The 20,982-nt window shown below is 39.8% G+C and overlaps 1 protein-coding gene across 2 annotated transcripts in view; it reads left to right on the forward strand.

Annotated features, from left to right (window-relative positions):
• oxr1a (oxidation resistance 1a) overlaps positions 1 to 20,982 on the forward strand; it is a 240,598-nt gene that overhangs the window by 97,293 nt on the left and 122,323 nt on the right. The window lies entirely within an intron of this gene.

A 20,982-nucleotide genomic window follows, 5' to 3' on the forward strand; every position in this document is an offset into this window, starting at 1 on the left:
GGAGGCTCTGTCTTCATTTGGTAAGCCTGTCTGGAATGTCACTCTCCATTTAGAAGCTGTTCTTACTCCTAGCATCATGGATTAGACACTTCTTTCTCTTGTTCAGAGGGATGTAAATCTCACCTAAGCCGTTTTGTAAATGCTAATATTTTTGTTCACTTCCTTTTCTAGTTGTTTTAGCTTGTGTATAAATTAAAATTCACGGCACAACACTAGGCTAGTATGTTTGCTGGGCATGTTTCAGTGAGCTGCAGAGCTTGCCAAGCTCTGCCACTGCTGCTATCTGCAGAGAGCCACCAGGTCGACCAGCTTGAGCCAACAGGCCTGCCAACTGTCTGGGGGAGGTAGAGAGTGGGAGGATAAAAAGAAAAGGAGTTGGTTCAAGACATAAGACGCAGAGGTCATTCAGGTGCAAGTTCAGCCTAACCCCACAAACTAACACGACCACAACTTTCCAACTTCCTGACCTGGCAGATGCCGATAATTCCAGTGGTTGCAGATGTTGATGCCTCCAGTCAACCAGTCGGTGCTATCTGTTTCAGTAACGAACAGATTTTTAAGTGAGAGAAGTGGATCTCATGTCTGTTGAAGGGCTGGCGTCCAGGCAGAGAAAGGCTGCCTGCTGGCAGGAGTGATATTGAAGCATGCGCCTGAGGAAACATATAACACATCACTTCCCCTCCCAGTCACCAACATAATGCAGTTCTACTGTTCAAATCAGAATATATGTCTGCGGAGCAGCAAAGATAATGTTTGTAGCTTTGTTTTGTTATCTTATTTAAAAGGAATAAATGGTTCTTGTTAAAGATTTTATGGCTTGAAATGCAACCCTTTAATATTGGGAGAAATAAAAGTTTGACTAGAGATGCACCAATAAATCCACTAGTGACGACGAAAGGAAAGGGTCCATGGATGTCAAGCTGCAGCACATTTCTAACCGTGGCTGTCCCATGCTACAGCCTCAATCTTTGAACAACACAGTGAAGTGTAAGTCTAAAGTGTGCTGAGGTCGAGATCCCAGCATTAACACTGTAAAAACCTCAGTCGGGATTACACCATGTTCAGAATCTCATATGGATCCATATTGTTAAAAAGCCCAATTTTGTCATAATCATGTCTCTCTCTTTGACTGTGACCTATAGACTGCTGTTTGGCCCCCACCAATTCCAAAATGCAATACAGTGTGATGTCGATGCCCATTTCCCATTTGCCCTGACCATTGAATGGCTCGACAGAAACAAAAAATTAAGACTTCAACAGGGTTAAATCTGACTTTTGCTCAATTTTTCAGAAAATGTTTCAACACTCAACTGCAAGCCTCTAGTACTGATAAAGGGTGTATTCACACTTGCCAGCAGTGCTACATTTGTGGGCCTAGTTAAAAATAAATAAAAAAATTAGAGGCTTAATCAGTCCAGTGTCATTTTGCTAGTGGCGACACATGGTGTCCTTCATGTTCAAAGTCTGAATACGTCCACAGTGAGACAGCAGGGCGGTTCTGTGTTATTTCAAGGACACGACATAAATAACATAGCTGGTCTCTAGCACATTTGTTTTTTTTTTTTTGCTAATTAATTTGACAGCCAGTCAAGGGTTCGTGCTTCAACAAACGATCGTAGTTTCATCACCGCCTCTGTTCTGGGTCAGGCTGGAGGCTTGGTTCACCACCAGTCTTGTTTAAAGTGAAAAGGAAGATTCTGTGAACTTTCTCTGGTGGGGTTTTTCTTTTCTCCGTAATGGAGCGTCCATCACAGCAGAGCTCCATGAATCTCTGAACTCTCTGCCCACTGTGGTCCCAGGTCTTCTAATAAGTTTTTCAAGGTAAATATAAATAAGCAAACTACAAAGAAAAGGAGACCTCTTTGTCCATTTAAAAACAAACTAAATTACATAATTTAAAAACTGTTTGACATCAGTTTTGGCTTGAAAGAACATATTTCCAACACTTTGTAATACTCCTCTTGCTTTCTTTGCTGAATATTTTCGGTAACAATAATTTTTTTAAGCAGTATTATTTATATCTATGTGCTCTTTCCTAGACTTTTTGTTGTACATATTCATGAATTATTTATTTTAGGAGCAAAGTAACTAAATGTGTGTGAGAACGCAGCAGGTGAGAGCTGCTATGAGATTCTCAGTATTAGAGCCCTGAGTAAAAACACCACCGTTTCACGGTATCACCATATTTATGCTTTATTCTGCAAGAAACTGCCATGAGTTATTCCAGTTCTATTGTTATCTATAATATTTATTTATTGTAGATGGAGCAAAATATGTGTTAAATTTAGTGCAGGATTCTGGACATTTTTACTGTTTGGCTCTTTGTAGAGTAAGTTGGCATGAAAAAGCTGATTAAGCTGGGACAGTACACACAGTGTCCTAGGAACAACCTTTTCTGAACCAGAGGTGGTCCTCGCACATTGACACTGTTCGTGGAAGGCCCAGCAGAGACTGTACTTCCTGAGGCTTCCTCAGAAGGTGCTGATTGTCTTCTACACTGCCATTATTCAGTCTGTCCATCTTCATCCATCTGTGTGGTTTGGCTCATCCACAAAACAGGACCAGTCTGGACTGCATTGAACAATCAGGTCTACAGAGAGAATCATCAGGGCTGACCTTCCCTCGGTCTTGTACAGGTCTAGGGTCAGGAAATGGGCAGCTAACATCTTTGCAGACTCCACGCATCCTGGACACAAACTGTTTAGATTTTTACCTTTAGGTCAGCGCTACAGAGTGCTATTTGCAAAAACCAGGCACCACGGAAACAGTTTCTTCCCCCAGACTGTCTCTCTGATGAACACTTCACAGTCAGAGTGCCCAGATCGATCAATACCATGCATGTTTTGTTTCAACCATGTCTTTCTCTTTTGTAAAGAACATTTTATATATACATATTGAAAAGAAACATTTATTTTAATTTTATTTTTATTTATTTTATTTTATTTTTTTCACATGGAGAGGACTTCTGTGTGGATAACATCATCCCCACCAGAACCGTGAGATGCTTCCCCAATAACAAACCTTGGATCACCAGTGACCTGAAGGACCTGCTTAACAAGAAAAAAAGAGCCTTCAGAGAGGGAGACAGAGAATTATTGAGGAGTTTACAGAAGCAACTTAAAGTCAAGATAAGAGACAGCAAGGAGGTGTACAAGAAGAAGATGGAGAGCAAGCTCCAGCAAAACAATATCAGAGATGTATGGACAGAGATGAAGAAGATCACGGGCTTCAGGCAGAGGGATGATCAGACCGATGGAGGTCTGGACAGAGCCAATGAACTGAACACATTCTTCAATAGGTTCAGTTCAGAAACAAGCTCAGCATCCTCCTCTCCTGCTCACAGCCAAACAGACATCCCACCCTCCTTTGACCCACAGGACCAACAGCTGTCCAGTAACACCTCACATTTTTTATCTTCCACCTCAGCCCTAGACCCTTCTACATGTTTGCCATCAACCATATCAGAAGATGCTGATGCTTCCTTTGCTTCCCCCTTCCACCAGTGTGTCTCAAGAAGTCAGGTGAAGAGACAACTGGAGAGACTGAATCGGAATAAGGCTGCAGGACATCTGGACAAAGCCAGCAGCACTGTGAGGATCATGTTCTTTGATTTCTCCAGTGCATTTAACACAATTCAACCTGATTTTCTTTGTCAGAAACTCCAGAAGACTCAGGTGGAGGCCTCAACAATCTCCTGGATCAAAGACTACCTGACAAACAGACCACAGTTTGTGAGACTGAAGGGCTGTGTGTCTAACCGGGTAGTCAGCAGCACAGGGGACTGTACTCTCACCATTCCTTTTCACTCTGTACACCTCAGACTTCCAGTACAAGACAGACTCCTGTCATCTGCAGAAATACTCGGATGATTCTGCAGTTGTGGGGTGCATCAGAGATGGACAAGAAGCTGAGTACAGGAAGGTGGTGGACCGCTTTGTGGCATGGTGTGGAAACAATCATCTCATTTTGAACGTGACTAAAACAAAGGAGATGATTGTAGATTTTAAGAGAAATGGGAATAAGTCAAAAACTATTTCTATCATGGGAGAAGAAGTGGAGGTGGTGGAGGAGTATAAATACCTCGGTGTTCACCTGGACAACAGACTAGTGTCAGTGTGGTTTCCGGGCTTTGTTAACAAGGCTGGTGGCAGATGGGAAAAAACTGTTCTTGTGGCGTGAGGTTTTGGTCCGGATGGACCGCAGCCTCCTGCCAGAGGGGAGAGTTTCAAAGAGTCTGTGACCGGGGATCCCTTTGGGATTAATAAAGTATTTTTGAATTGAATATATTTACATTAAAAATTTTTTTCAATGAGCAAAGTAGAACCGAAATCGAATTCCTTGTGTGCACAAACTTGACGTATAATGCTGATTCTGATCACTTTTTAGCTTCAGCTCTTTTTTGTGATTTCGACTCCATCTACGTTCATGATCTTGCTATCATTTCAGATGAAATTATTTGTTGTAATAATTAATCATTTCAGATATTTTCCTTTAAAAAGGAAAGATGAAACAATGTCAAGGTTGACATTTTGAACAGTTTTTAGCTTAAATAGTCCTAGTGATTAGAACAGCCTCGCCTGTCTTCTATTTTAAATATCTCTACTAAAAACAGTTACTGGGTCTTCGTGACAAATAATGCTGGGGTTGGTATGACCTTATGATGCTAAGGTGCATTCACTGATGGCAGAGAAAAATATATTTTTGTTTCTTACCAGCTATCTACAAATGAGGGCCAGTCGAGCTAAGAAAAAGTCTGATTTCAGTCACCAGCCAATTTCTGGGTGGACATTAGAGCTTGGGATTGGGATCGCACGGGTCCCACGGGACGCAACACAAATCTCGTGTGAGCAGGCGGTATTTTGATAACCATGGGTAGGAGCGGGAAGATTGAAATAGATACCAGATCCCTAGACTGTTGGATGGATTGAGAGTACAACTGAGGTTGGTAATAAAATCAAAGACATTGGACACTGGAGAAAAATTTATTGTATAATCAAATAATATAATCATTAAATTAAAAAAGTACTCAAATCAAAAGCAACTTGAGTTGCGGTTTGCAGAGTGGGAAGAAGATTCCTCCTTCAATTCATGTCCAAAGTCTGTGGGTGAAGAAAATTTCACAGAAAGTTTTCCTTTGCTGTCTAAGCTTGCGAGGTTATTTTATTGTAGGACCAATGCGCCATCAGAGAGACCGTTTAGCATCTGCACGCTTATTATAGAAGAAAGCTGCAGTAGTCTGACACCAGAGTATCTCAGCAATTGTTCTGCACAGTAATCCCAAGTAAGACTGATGTCCCATTTCCATTTAACTGTCATATTTTGTTATTTTTATGTCATTTTTAGTATTAATTTTCAATTCAGAATTTTTTCAAATGTCTCTTGGGGGTTTCATCTGTTTTAGTTATGTTTTGGCACATTTGTCTTAAAGTTTTTCTTATTTATGCATTTAGTTTTGTTACTGCGCAAATATTTTATTTTTGGTTTCTGTCCTCAGTTTACAGGAGAATTAGTGATTCAACACGAATAATTTTTTGTTAAGTATATTTTATGTATTCTGCTTTTGCTAATCTGCAGTAAAACTTTGAGTGGATGAACATTTACTGATGCACTCAGTAAATGTTCATCCACTCAGTAAATGTTTACTGAGTGCATCAATTACAGCATCGGTGGGAGCAGGCAGGAGTGATGGAGGTCGACTGTGGGAGATAGTGGTAATCCACAGAAAATATAAAATAAAAACTTGTCTGCTGCAGTGTTGTTGACTTCGACGATATCACCCCATTCCAGACAGCCACACGAGTATTTCAAAATATATTTGTTACTCAGAGATGTGTCCACAGGTTTTGTTTTTAACATATTAGAAACAATATGTCCAGATTACTTTTGAATGACTCATCATTCCTATAGTCTGTCCTCCATCTCTCACCCTTCCCATTTGTAATGATCTAATAGAGCCTACATAGGCAGGGAAGGGGGAGGACCATGAAGACTGCATCAAAAGGTGTAGCAGGAAAAACCTTCAGTCATAATGAAGCACTGGTATTTCCTTATGTCAGCAAAGCCCTCGTTTAGTCAAGTGAAAGGCAGAAGCTGAAGGGTTTCACTGTGATATAAATACACTTCTGAGAAATATCAGTCTTTCCACCAGCTGTGTGTCCTCAGGCTGAAATGTTGATTTATGGGCTGTTTTTCTATCTAAATAGAGAAGTTTGATACTGTTGACAGATGCTGCTAAATGAATGAGATATCATTGAATGTAGTTCCAGGGTTGCCTTGCTGCCGGGACATTTTTGTGCTTCTGGTGTTAGTTCACTAGATGAGGCTATTTGCTCTGTTTAAGCCAGAATACAATTTGGTTTAGTCCAAAGGTTGTGGTGGTAAGATTGACTTGCTCATTCCAAAATGTCATTGTTGCTTCCAATCAGAAAAAACATTTTGGAAAAATTAAAAGACAACTTTAATCCTAAATCTACCAGTGATATAAATCAGTTTGGGCTTAACTGCATTTATGGTAGTCTGTGCAACTGGTTCAGAAATAGTTCATTAAAAATACAAAATACTGTAACGCTGTAAATTAATAGTTAAATTAGATATCTAATTATTAACTTAGAAGATGCCCCTAAAGCAATAAAGTCCATCAATTTGAAGGGTTGTAGTTTTTGCCAGGGTTCCGATGCAGTCTTGAAAACCCAGAAAACTTTGGTATTCAATTTGCATGGTCTCCAGGGTCCTCGTGTACTAAAGAGTGTGCAGCTTTCATACAAAAAGTTTGCAGTAGGGAGAAATTCTGAAACGTGCGGCGAACAAAAAAATTCACATGTACGAAACCGTGCGTAGATATGTCACTGCACACGTGGCCTTCATACATCCCAGTTTGCGGTGAATTTGGCACTTGGACTGCTCGATGCCCGCCCCTAAATACATATGCAAAGTAGTATAAATAACCGGAAAGCACCCATCACATGTCCAAATAACCATGGCAATGGTGCTGTGACAGTCAAAGAACTGAACCGGTGCCTTTCAGTGGAAAAATGCGAAGAAAGATTGTGTCTCCACACCATGAGGGATGTTTGTAGTGAAGTTCAGCAAACCAACAACTTCTTGAATGACATCAGTGACTAAAACGTGACTGAAAATAAGACGTTTGTCGGCTCAAACTCGTTTAATTCTACAATGTCTCCATCAAGTCAAAACGGTGCTGTCTAGCTGCTGCAATGAGTTCAATCATAGCTCAATGCTGATCATCATAACGACGTGAATATGCCTATTTTGTTTCTATTAGAAAGACTGTCACCACACACATTATGTTAAGTACTTTAAATCTTTACAGCTATTCAGGACATAACATAAAGTAAATAATAATGACATAGAAGCCAGCCACCTCAGCATAGAACCTGCTTGAGGTAATTTCCCAACACAACTATTATAATCGGAATAATTAGAATAATTGTTATATTACAAAGGAATGAGGAGTCCATCGTGCCACTGCATTTGTGAGAAGCATTTCCACATCACAAATAGATTGGATATATATTGAATGAAAATGCCTACTATTCACTAAAGTATATTTACTTACAGATGGGGCCCATATAGCAGTATCAGTGCAGTCCATAGCTCTGGTTACATTCAGAAATTGTCTCCTGGCTGCAAATAAGAGCCACAGTTTAGGGGAACTTTCTATATCCCTCCGACTTCTTCCATTGGGGATCTCCTCCAGCTGAGCCAAAGCTGCCGTTGATCCACAATTACACAGCTATTTATGGATATGTGTGATTGTCTACAACTTGTCCACCGTAGGAATTATCAAACCTGACTTGTTAGGAATGAATCTGCTGATCTGGCACTGTTTTTTTCTTTTTCAGTGAGAATGAAAGTTTCCCTTAGATGATTCACATGCATTGTATGCTCCTCAGCGCAAAGACCGATGAACATTTCCATCTACAGGTGACAGAAACAAAGGAGGTTTCACAGTTTCCATTCGACTGAGGTTGTTTCCATCATTTCTGATGGAAACATTTTTGTGTTTTTCCCAGAAACACAAAGAGCTTTCTTTGAAAACTTTGCTGTATTTTGCCAAGTTTAATGAATAGTTGTGGCCAAGGCTATTTTTGAGGGAAAAGTTGCTGGATGTTTGTGCCCCAACTTTCTTTGACAGTAATTAAAAGAACAAAAAAATCATGGCTGTTCAAAGAAAAATACTACATTTTCCACGCTTGAACTGTGGTCAGGGCCCACACAGAATTATTCCAAGGCCCGCAAATGGCCCCCAGGTTGCACTTTGAACACAAAAAAAGGATAAGTAGGTACCTTGAAATACGGCATTGTTATTATTATCTTCATCTTCTGTTGGTTTTAAACTGGTCAGCAGCCATTAAACATGTGTGCCTGTGCATTCATTTTTACTGATTTCAGTCATACTGCGCATGAGCCTGGGCTTCCGCGTAAAAAAGATTCCAATTGTCCCATCTACGCGACAACAGTGTTTGGGGCATTGTTAAAACATTTCACTCTGGAACCCGTTCTCAAATTGTGCCATTTTCAGGGAAATCTTACGCAATTTTTGTGTAAACTAACTGTCATAAGGTGGTTTGTGGGCGGACCAAAGTGCAGACAAGAGCTGGTCAGCAACATGTTGTAAAAGGTTTTTAGCTTTATTTCCAGAGGTTATCAAAGAAACCAAACAAGGCACTGCAGATACAAACAAAGTCCATATCCAAAAACTTACAAGATAGGTTCTGCAGGAACATGGAAAAACTCAGCACAAATACGTGGGTTGAGAACAGGGTATGACAAACACAAGGAACCAGCAACAAACAGAGACACCAAACCAACTAATATACTGAGGAAAGACAAAGGCAGGTAATCAAGGGAACTGAGAACAGGTGCGACAAGGAGGCTGGGGAGGAGAAGGAACAGGTGAAACAAATAAACAATAAAGAGAAACCAAGACTTAAGCAGAACAATAGACTAAGATAAAATAACCAAAACATAAGAAATCTAGAATAACCAAGAGGTAAATGAAACAGAGGAACTGGAAGGAACAGAAGAATAACAAGAACCTAAGGCCTAAGCAAAAGGAAACCTCGACTACAAGTAAACAAACAAACACTGAAAGAACAAACTGAGAATGAAGCAGAGGACTAGAAATAAAAGTAAACAATAACTCAAGCTGACCTAACAGGAATCAGAACTGGAACACTAGAAACTAAACATAAAGAACTAAGCTAGACAGAACAGAATAAGAACACAGAAAGGGAATAAAGACGAGGAGGAACAGAAAACAGACTAGAAAAACAAGAAGTGTGCAAGGTGAAAATGAATACCAAACCATAAATAAACACAGAAATATTAAAAGAGGAGCTAACGAATCCAGGAGAACAAAGAACCCTAATACAGAGACTAATCAATAATAGAATCATCCAAAGTATTAAGGAAACAACCATAAGGAAACTTAATGAGAGAGGAGAACAACAAAACACCAGGAGGCGGTAGAGGGAGTAAAACAAACTAATAAACTTAATAGAAACATCTAGACAAAATAAACCATCACAAGAAACCATAAAACAAAGTCCAAAATGTTACTCCGTGACACTGAACTTTTTTGTTTTTTTTATCAGAAAAGATCATGTAAACAGGGCCTTAGTCTTACAACAGCCATTGACTGAGCAGCAGTTCAGGCTATTGTTGTGTTTGTGTCAGTACAATTCACATCAAGTTACTTTTGCAGACTGTGGGCCAACTTGCTATTGACGATCACTCCCACATTGAGATGGTACTCAATTGTAATGGTAAACAAAACAAACCTTGTCGAGCCACCCTGACCCAAGTAAAGTACATGCTACTGGGAAGAGAGGCATTAGACAGATATTTTTCCTTTCAATATTAGGATTGCCAGAGCTGTAAAACAATAAGTTGTAAATGACATATGCTAACATTCTAACTTGAGTTTGGTTACCTGAAGGGTTTTTCCAGTGATTTTGAGAGTCTGCTCTGTTACTTCGGGCTGTTTGTTAGAAATTATTGATTTATTTTACTCTATTAAGTGACTACAGTTTTCTATTTATTGAGAAATTTGAATTATTTATACTTGAATAGAAATAGGAATCTGCTAAAACTGATATCGGAAAGTCAGAACCTTACAAAAATGGGTGAATCTCTGTTTGATTTATTTGTTATTCTTCCACTGACTGTATTTATAATCTCAAAATATAGTTGATAGTGTTAGTAGTGTATTTGTTTTTAAAATATACAATGACTCTGCAGATGACGATTAAGCCCTAACCTCACCCTGTATGCTTCGTCTCATCTTGGCAGGAGATCACACCTCCTTTTACATCGAATCAGACAATTGGGTTACAGAGCGAGCACATATTGGACCACCCACTCGGCCAGGAAAGAATGGGCCTAGTTTCTTGGTAATGTCTGTAATATCTATAACACGTAAAAGAGATGAGGGGCTTTCCCATATAAATTACACAGAGCAACACCCATTTTCAGGTTACAGACGATAATAATGCTCAGAAGATCTTTATTTTGTTTTTGGCCTATTGTTGTTGCCTTCACTTCTTTATTACCTGGGCAGCCCAACTTTAAAGCCTCATTGGTCAAATCTGCCACATCACTCAGGATTGCCGCCGTGGCATTTAGCGAGGGCCAGTGAGCGTGATGTGGTGCACAGCTCTGTATGTCATTATAAGAAGTTGTCCGACTGAAGAGCATAGGGCAGTGGATTCAGGATGGATTTCATTACAGCTTCCGGATGCAACAGCAGTCCTCATTAACATGCATGACCACAGCTTATTGCCGCCCTCTCTTCTCTTGGAGTGCTGGGAGCCCAGACTCCCTGTGGGACCGACTCATTGTTGGGCTTAAGGAATTCCACAGCTGTCGGGTTGTTTCTGTTATGATTGCCTACCTCAAGAGTTGAAATCTTTGCAATCCTGTTCAAAAGTATTTTGAAGCAAGTGCGGACGGTGAGAATACTGAGCGGATTCATCAACTGGGACATCAAATGTGCTTATATATACACACACATAACGGTATTCGTTATATGTTAATGTTACTCATAAATAATCTACCAGTTTACCAGTGATATTTTTAGTTTATTGGTTTTAGTCCCCGAAAAGCTTTGGTGACAGAAAGTGATCAGAATTTGGTTGAATTACAGGATCTCACCCATCGTGACGGTAATAAAATGTTAAAGAGGGCTTTGGCTTTGATTAACATCAACTAGCTCTGTGATATGACCAATTTGTTTTGTCCACCATACACTAGCTATCGCTACTGTCCTTTAATCTTAAACAAGTTGCCAAGTAGTAATGGGTCAGTATGAGATTCACACAGTTTGATAACTTTCAGTCAAATTAAAGTTTTTACTCCAAATCAAGAATGTATAACAGAATCTAATTGGGTTTTATTACAAACAGAAAATCTACAATAATTTCTACTGCTGCAATAGTGAAATTTTACAGTAATAAAAGTATGTTAACAACCTTTGATATTTTGAAACAGAAGCTAAAACATATATTTAAAGTAAAGATATTTAAATGTGTTTTTACCACTTTGTTTTATACATAGAAAATGTACATAGTGCTCATCCATTCTGCTGTTTATAGAATAACACTATAATATACCATATACAACAACAAAAAATATTCTGATCGGTGTGATAGATCAGCATGTTAGCAGATTAAAACTAGACTGTTGTTATATTTAAAGATGTTTTTCCATGTGGAGTTATGTTGGTGGAGTTTGCTCGTCCTATTCGTCTATATCAGCTGATTGAGGGGATTAGTTGATTGTGAATCTGTTGGGATAACTGTCTAAAAACTGAGACCCGAAAGGCACCTACACTCACAATATTTGATGCTGTGTAGAACCAACACAAAATTGAAATGTTTACTCCACTCTTGGTGAAACTAGAGTGGACTGACTCTTTGCAGATGATCTGGTGGATTGATACAACCGTCAGGCTCAAAAAAACAAAACTTCACTTAGAAGCCAGGACGTTGTTCGGTTGAACAAATAAACAGCACCAAACTCATGGCTGTCTGTTGTGAAACTGTATACTCTTAATATCTGCTAACATAACATTTTCAGTTTGATTTGTTTTAACCCGCTAAAGTCTGCTGAAAGGGCAGATATCTGACTATCCTAGCTACTCCAAGGATTTGCTTACATTTACAAGGTTAAAGACTGAGGTATTCTGTGCTATAAAACTTGAGAAAACTCCAGTTATTTCCTTTGGCCTCTCATTTAAAGGACTTTAAACCATAACAAGCCTATGCCAGAAAATCTCGATGTTTGAAAACCCTGGGATCCTTCAGTATCACTAATCAGCCCAGGGCTATTACCAAGTTACTGTAGGTTACTTCTTCAATTAGATTCTTTTTTAATTTTGTTTTAAAAAGAGCTTGAGCTCCACCGTAGAAATGTTTTTGATCTTATTGAAGTTTTTTTCACATTTTACTTTAGAAAGTTACATAAGCAGCATTCATAGTATTGCAACTCAGACAGGTATTTGCGCTGCCAGAACTCAGAATATGACATTGAAAGTATTGTGCTTTTGCAACAGTATTTAAAGCAGAGAAGGTCAATACAGACGCAGCCCCCTTTTTCTCTAGCTCTAATCCCTCTTAGTAGGGGGGCGATAAGCACATTTTGACTCGTCCCCAAATTTCCAGTTGTTCATGCATCCATTGTCAAATCACGTGGATCCCTGTAGAGTCGCACGTTTTAGCGATGCCAGTTTGTCAAGCCTTAAAATATAGCACAGCCTCAGGTCAGACTGCAGCTGCAGAGTGAAAAGCAAGATGTCAGTCTTTGGGAGAGTTTGCTCATAGATTGGTGTCTTTATTTACCTTTTTTTTCCTTCCTCTTTGTTGTTTATTAGCTCTTTGCTTGCAGAAGAGATGCAGACTGGTATACGGCTCAGAATGAAGCCTATTTGACACCTCTCGTACTCCAAAAAACATCAAACAAGCAATATCGGGATAAGCTGCCTTATGCTACAGACTTCACATATGCTCAATCAACAAATTGTACACTGCTAAAGAAAATAAAGGGAACACTCAAATAACACATCCTAGATCTGAATGAATGAAATATTCTCATTGAATACTTTGTTCTGTACAAAGTTGAATGTGCTGACATCAAAATCACACAAAAATCATCAATGGAAATCAAATATATTATAATACAGGTCCTTCTCAAAAAATTAGCATATTGTGATAAAGTTAATTATTTTCTATAATGTAATGATGAAAATTTAATATTCATATATTTTAGATTCATTGCACACTAACTGAAATATTTCAGGTCTTTTATTGTCTTAATACGGATGATTTTGGCATACAGCTCATGAAAACCCAAAATTCCTATCTCACAAAATTAGCATATTTCATCCGACCAATAAAAGAAAAGTGTTTTTTATACAAAAAACGTCAACCTTCAAATAATCATGTACAGTTATGCACTCAATACTTGGTTGGGAATCCTTTGGCAGAAATGACTGCTTCAATGCGGCGTGGCATGGAGGCAATCAGCCTGTGGCACTGCTGAGGTCTTATGGAGGCCCAGGATGCTTCGATAGCAGCCTTTAGCTCATCCAGAGTGTTGGGTCTTGAGTCTCTCAACGTTCTCTTCACAATATCCCACAGATTCTCTATGGGGTTCAGGTCAGGAGAGTTGGCAGGCCAATTGAGCACAGTGATACCATGGTCAGTAAACCATTTACCAGTGGTTTTGGCACTGTGAGCAGGTGCCAGGTCGTGCTGAAGAATGAAATCTTCATCTCCATAAAGCTTTTCAGCAGATGGAAGCATGAAGTGCTCCAAAATCTCCTGATAGCTAGCTGCATTGACCCTGCCCTTGATAAAACACAGTGGACCAACACCAGCAGCTGACACGGCACCCCAGACCATCACTGACTGTGGGTACTTGACACTGGACTTCTGGCATTTTGGCATTTCCTTCTCCCCAGTCTTCCTCTAGACTCTGGCACCTTGATTTCCGAATGACATGCAGAATTTGCTTTCATCCGAAAAAAGTACTTTGGACCACTGAGCAACAGTCCAGTGCTGCTTCTCTGTATCCCAGGTCAGGCGCTTCTGCTGCTGTTTCTGGTTCAAAAGTGGCTTGACCTGGGGAATGCGGCACCTGTAGCCCATTTCCTGCACACGCCTGTGCACGGTGGCTCTGGATGTTTATACTCCAGACTCAGTCCACTGCTTCCGCAGGTCCCCCGAGGTCTGGAATCGGCCCTTCTCCACAATCTTCCTCAGGGTCCGGTCACCTCTTCTCGTTGTGCAGCGTTTTCTGCCACACTTTTTCCTTCCCACAGACTTCCCACTGAGGTGCCTTGATACAGCACTCTGGGAACAGCCTATTTGTTCAGAAATTTCTTTCTGTGTCTTACCCTCTTGCTTGAGGGTGTCAATAGTGGCCTTCTGGACAGCAGTCAGGTCGGCAGTCTTACCCATGATTGGGGTTTTGAGTGATGAACCAGGCTGGGAGTTTTAAAGGCCTCAGGAATCTTTTGTAGGTGTTTAGAGTTAACTCGTTGATTCAGATGATTAGGTTCATAGCTCGTTTAGAGACCCTTTTAATGATATGCTAATTTTGTGAGATAGGAATTTTGGGTTTTCATGAGCTGTATGCCAAAATCATCCGTATTAAGACAATAAAAGACCTGAAATATTTCAGTTAGTGTGCAATGAATCTAAAATATATGAATGTTAAATTTTCATCATGACATTATGGAAAATAATGAACTTTATCACAATATGCTAATATTTTGAGAAGGACCTGTATATATCCAATGGAGGCCTGGATTTGGAGTCACATGCAAAATTAAAGTGGAAAAACACACTACAAGCTGATCCAACTTTGATGTAATGTCCTTAAAACAAGTCAAAACAAGGCTCAGTATTGTGTGTGGCCTCCATATACCTGTATGACCTCCCTACAACAATTCAGGTCTGAAGAACGGGCGGGCCAGTCCATAGCTTCAATGTCTTCATCTTGCAGGAACTGCTGACACACTCCAGCCACACGAAGTCTACCATTGTCCTGCATTAGGAGGAACCCAGGGCCAACCGCACCAGCATATGGTCTCACAAGGGGTCTGAGGATCTCATCTCGTTAGCTAATGGCAATCAGGCTACCTCTGGCGAGCACATGGAGGGCCATGCGGCCCTCCAAAGAAATGCAACCCCACACCATTACTGACCCACTGCCAAACCGGTCATGCTGAAGGATGTTGCAGGCAGCAGATCGTTCTCCACGGTGTCTCCAGACTCTGTCACGTCTGTCACATGTGCTCAGTGTGAACCTGCTTTCATCTGTGAAGAGCACAGGGCGCCAGTGGCGAATTTGCCAATCCTGGTGTTCTCTGGCAAATGCCAAGCATCCTGCACGTTGTTGGGCTTTTAAGAAGGCTGCTGTCTGGAAAAGATGCGTAGAAAGGAAAATGGAGGCGACCATTCTGCATTAGCAAATTTAAAAGTTAGATGACCAATCAGCTCTTTTAATTTAGAGTGGAAACAATAGCAGCTCATGTATCTACATAATTGCATTGAGTCGAACAGTAAAGGCCCACAGAACATCTGCCTTTTTTATTTTGTTAAGTCATTTCTTTTATTTTTGATAAAACAGTCACAGCACAGTTAAATAAGGGCAAGCTGCAGTATTTTATTGAGATAAGAAAAAGAAAAGTTTTTCCCCCTTACTAGTAGCTGTTGCTAAAATGGCTGACCAGTGTGGCTCAAATTTTTATTAAGTAGTTGACCAGCAGTACTCAGCAACAGGTGAGTTCTTTAATTAATTTAATTGTAAAACAGCGTTGTCTTCTAAAGAGTTTGCTGGGTGGCACTTATTTAAGTTGCCTGATATGACTTTCCTTTTTGTCTTTCTTATAAGCGAGGGAAAAGGGATGCAGCCTTTTTTCAGCCAGTTGGCTAGGACTGCAAGTAGGAGTGATACAGCAGTAGGACATTAAATTGTAGCAACACTGTGACAGAAAATTGAGGTATTAAGACTGTAACTCTACCAACAGCTTCCAAGAACAGGAGAAAGGCTACGCAGCTCTAGAAAACTCTCTGGTACTTTGTTTTGCATCCAATTGAAAAGAAATTGAACATTAACAAAAACATGATGGAAATTTGTACTGATTTTGAAATTGTAATTGTTTTCAAAGCCATGCTATATGATAGTACTAGAAGGCAGCCCATGCCCATCACAGATTCACACTGTATGTATCAACAAAGGTGGTCTGTACAGCAGTAAACACTTAGCTTTACTAGTAAATTGCCACTGCCTATTTAGGCCTATTTTCAGCTGCCTCTCGGAAACAACTGTTGAATTCAGACACTATTTTATTTTCTTTGGAAGTGCTTAGAACCATAAAGTGGGTCCTAAAAAATGGGTGTTCATTGAACCTTAGAGCCATTCTCTGAAAAAGGAAGACCTCCTCTCTACCGTTCTCCTTCCATCTGACTTTCTTACATAGTTTTATTAATTTAGTCCCCTTCTCAACTGATTTGACATCATCCCCCCCTTACCCTCCCAACACACAGTCAAAAACAGCCACACGTAAGTTTGCATTAGGACTTTGTACTGACTTCCATTCATTTTAGTTCCTGCATTTATACCTAACTGCAACACTGACCCTAGCCCAACCCTTTACCAGTATATATCCAATCCTAACCTTAAACAAAACTTAATTCCGACCATATCTCTAAATCTAACTCCTAACCATAGAAAATGGGCTTCACTGCATTAGGATTGGGACTCTGCTGATGTGACTGCAATTATTACCAACTCATACAGCTTTGCATCCCCGCCACCCCGCGCTCTTCGTCCTCCGCTGCTATTAGCAGCAGCAGGTCTCTGCTTCTCACTTATTCTCCAGTCTCATTATGTGCCATCCAAACAAACACTCACAGGTTGCTGGCACATCCAGGAAACTCTGTCTGCTGTAGCTTTATTTAGTTTGAACTTCTGCTACATAAAAACAGACCAGAGTTAATGTACAGTAACAAACTTGAATCTGACTGAATGTGTTGGAAGGAAATTCTCACTTTGTGCAGGTAAAGTCTAAATCCAAGCTCAGCCTCCCTCTAACTCATATGGCTTCTGACGTTAGAAGAACACAAACAGTGATAGACAGCATTTCCATGGAGATTATGCATTTTCATTAGGCACTTAGACTCTGTACCATGTGTGCCGCCTTGGACCATGAGGGGATGGGCACTTGGGTGAAATGACCAGAAAGATTCTGTTCGCTTCAGCAGTTTTGCTGGAATGATTGAAAGCGTGTACGAGGAAGCACAGTGCTGGGAATCTTGTATTGCTGTTTCAGAACTTTTTCAGACTAGAGACAGATAATGTTTCAGGAGTAGTTCTTCACTTTGTTGCACAAACTTTATTTTAAAGATTTTTTTTTTGGCACTAGTGGCCTTTATTGAACAGTAGTTTGACAGGAAAGAGGTTGGAGAGAGATGGGGAAGGCATGCAGTAAATGGCCTGAACCCAGGACAATCGTATGGAGAGCTACAGCCTGTGCACATGGAGCGCCTGCTCTACTAACTGAGCTACTCTCTTTTTTTTTTTTTGGACATTTGTGAGTGTGTGTCCCAGTGGGTTAGAATAATTTTGGTGTGTTCTGTCTGTATCCCTGTGTTGATGTACAGTTTAAAGGGGCCAATCGGACACAAGTCCAGGATTAACTATTCAGATTAGTGTAGTTAGCTCACTTTTATCTGCAAAACTTAAACCAAAGATCTTGTTAGCTTTTTAATAGGCTTGGTGGTGTTGTTGGAGACAAACGTGATTTGACCCCAGTCAGTAGGTTTTTGATGCATTTTACATCCAGTACATCCAGAAAGTATTCATAGCGCTGCACTGTTTCCACATTTAGTTATGTTACAGCCTTACTCCACACAATACCCCATTATGACCATGTGAAAGAGGTTTTTTTTTAGATTGTTGCAAATTTACTACAAATAGAAAGCAAAAACATCACATTTCCATAAGTATTCACAGCCTGTGCTTAGTACTTTGTTGATACACCTTTGGCATTGATTATAGCCTCAAGTCTTTTTTAATTATGATGCTACAAGCTTAGCATACCTATCTTTAGGCAGTTTAACCCATTCTTTGTAGTACATCCCAAGCTCCATCTACACCTCTGAATATTTCTCAGGCCTATATTCATATTCCTATTATCAGCTATAAAGCAGTTAAATCTGTTTACAGACTGTTGAGAGAACGATGAGGGGGTGGTACGCACAACTGCCTTCAGAAGGTAACAGTAAATTTAAAATAGCTTTGGCTGGCAACTCTATTGCTTTATTTGGGTGTATTATTTTGGTTGTGTGGTTAAAAAGCCACTACACATACCAACAGGAAGGTATTATTAAATAGTAAATTTAAAAAGCCTTTTTGCCAAGAACAATTATTAATTATTCATAACCACAGATCTCACACCGTGCGTACATGAAACATCGACAGAAGTCAAGCAGCTCAATAAAATAGGAGTTTACCAACTTAGTGAAACGAGGTCAAAACATAGTATAGTGACCTTTTTTTTTAAACTGGTTTTACAAAATTTATTAGTGATTAGCACCATAACACAGTTAGCATCGCTAACTGTAACAGCAGTTTTTCTATGTATTCTTGTTATTTGTCCTGTTGTGCATTTAGCGTTCCTGTTGCTGCTACAGATGCATGTTCTCTAAAAGAAGAAAAAAAAGAGGCAATGCTGAGCATTGGACTGCTCCCTCTGTGATCTCCCACAGGATCACACCATCTGGGTTGGTGGATAGATCTGTGGCTTTAGCCTGATATTTGATCCAAAAATGACGAAATTATCAGATTGCATATGATATTGGGTTGATATTGAACAGTTTTTAATAACTTTTTCTATTAAATTTTTTAACTTGTGTATGTACAATTACACAAAATGTGTTTTTAAATATTGTCAAATAGATATTTAAACTCCTGCTAAATATCTACTAAGAATTAGAATAAAGTATTTTGAACACAAAGATGGCGTACTAGTAGAGGAATGTTGGCATACAAGACTAACACTAATTAACCATAACTGCACCTAAAGTTTCTCTGTTTTCTTTTTATTATTCTCCTCATTGACCCTATTTTTTGTTTTCAGTTTCTGGGAATGTGAGACAGAGTTCAACATAAAATTTTTTTTTCCTTTGACAGAGTAGATTTGTGGTGTTTCATTTGTACCACTGAGTAAATAAAACTTGCAATAACCCTGAAGTTAGAACTCTGACCTGGGAAAGGCAAAGCTTCCTCACCAGCATAGATGCTGTAGTTTACTGTTCAAACTCATGAAATACATAGAAATGCATTGTGATCAACTTGTTTAGCTAATAGCCGTTTGCCTCGTCACTTAAAAATTATTATTATTAAATTCCACAACTTTTACCAGTTGCAAAAGGAGTTCGGCAATCATGCTAATAAATAATGCAACATGGCTAATTAGCTGCTTTTGACTTTCTGCTTATGCCCTCTGTGAACCACTTAGCAACGAGAACCTGAACTCAATTGTCCGTCTGCTAAAGTTATATTCTGTAACACCTCTTTAAACGATTCTAAATTTGATTTCATGTTCAGTCTTGGTGGGTTTTAATCTGAAAGAACGTGGTTGACCACATCTACAGAAATACTGAGATGATTCTGCAGTCGTGGAGTGGATTAGAGATGGACAAGAAGCTGAGTAAAGGAAGGTGGTGGACCACTTTGTGGCATGGTGTGAAACAATCATCTCATCTTGAACGTGAATAAAACGAAGGAGATGATTGTAGATTTTAAGAGAAACGGGAATAGGTCAAACACTATTTCCATCATGGGAGAAGAAGTGGAGGTGGTGGAGGAGTATAAATACCTCGGTGTTCACCTGGACAACAGACTAGAGTGGAGATGCAACTGTGAAGCCGTCTACAAGAAGGGACAGAGCAGACTGTACTTCTTGAGGAAGCTTAGGTCCTTTGGTGTTTGCAGCAAGATGCTGCATATCTTCTATAAGTCTGTTGTGGAAAGTGTGATTTCTTCTACCATCATCTGCTGGAGAAGCAGCATCAGAACCAGGGACTTAAAAAAGCTCAACAAGCTGATAAAGAAGGCTGGCTCTGTTCTGGGGATTCCTCTGGAACCTCTGGAGATCATTGTGCAAAGAAGGATTCTTCATAAAATGAAGAACATTATGGAACATTATGGAGAACCCTCTGACTGAAGACACTATCTTCAGTCAGGCTTCTTCAAATCCGCTGTAAGACGGACCACTACAAGAGATCCTTCCTGCCCACAGCCATCAGCATCTACAACGGCTCTTTAGAGAAACCTGCAGAATATGAGCTACAACAACATTTAATTTCCCTTTGGGATTAAAAAAGTATTTTTGAATTGAACAGCCATGACCCTTTGGTCATGTCCTCTTTATACAGTACTTCTCATCTACATTGTGGTCCATTTGTCAACAATCCACTGTTAGCTTGGCTTTTTAAACGAGGACAATAGTGCATACTGGGGTGTATGAAAGAGAAACTTCTACCTCTACTGAATAAATGCCTTTGGTTTTGTCACTGTTTTCAGCAAAGTCTTCCCGTTCCCTGCTGCTTAATCCTTCTATACAGTAGACAGCTCTACACCGGGGTTAGACAAGTGATTCTATTGAATTCACCCTCAACAAGGGTGTGATTAACCTATTGATTTTTTTTCTTAGTTCCTTGCCACTTAGAAAATTCCCTCGCACAATTACATTACTGTAACACAGCACACTGACACCAACCACCCCAGATGCAAATGCTACTTATCATATGCATTCATTCTCCTCACCGTTGAACTGTGAAGGTCACCTGTCCTGTCCTCGTTCTCTCACTGACAACGGCTCCATGCTGTACTTTTCTCCTGTTTGATTATGACAGTAATCGTTGCTGTTTCTTTGCTTTGTTTCCCCCG

Source organism: Girardinichthys multiradiatus, chromosome 3 (assembly GCF_021462225.1).
Source record: "Girardinichthys multiradiatus isolate DD_20200921_A chromosome 3, DD_fGirMul_XY1, whole genome shotgun sequence".
Classification (NCBI taxonomy): domain Eukaryota; kingdom Metazoa; phylum Chordata; class Actinopteri; order Cyprinodontiformes; family Goodeidae; genus Girardinichthys; species Girardinichthys multiradiatus.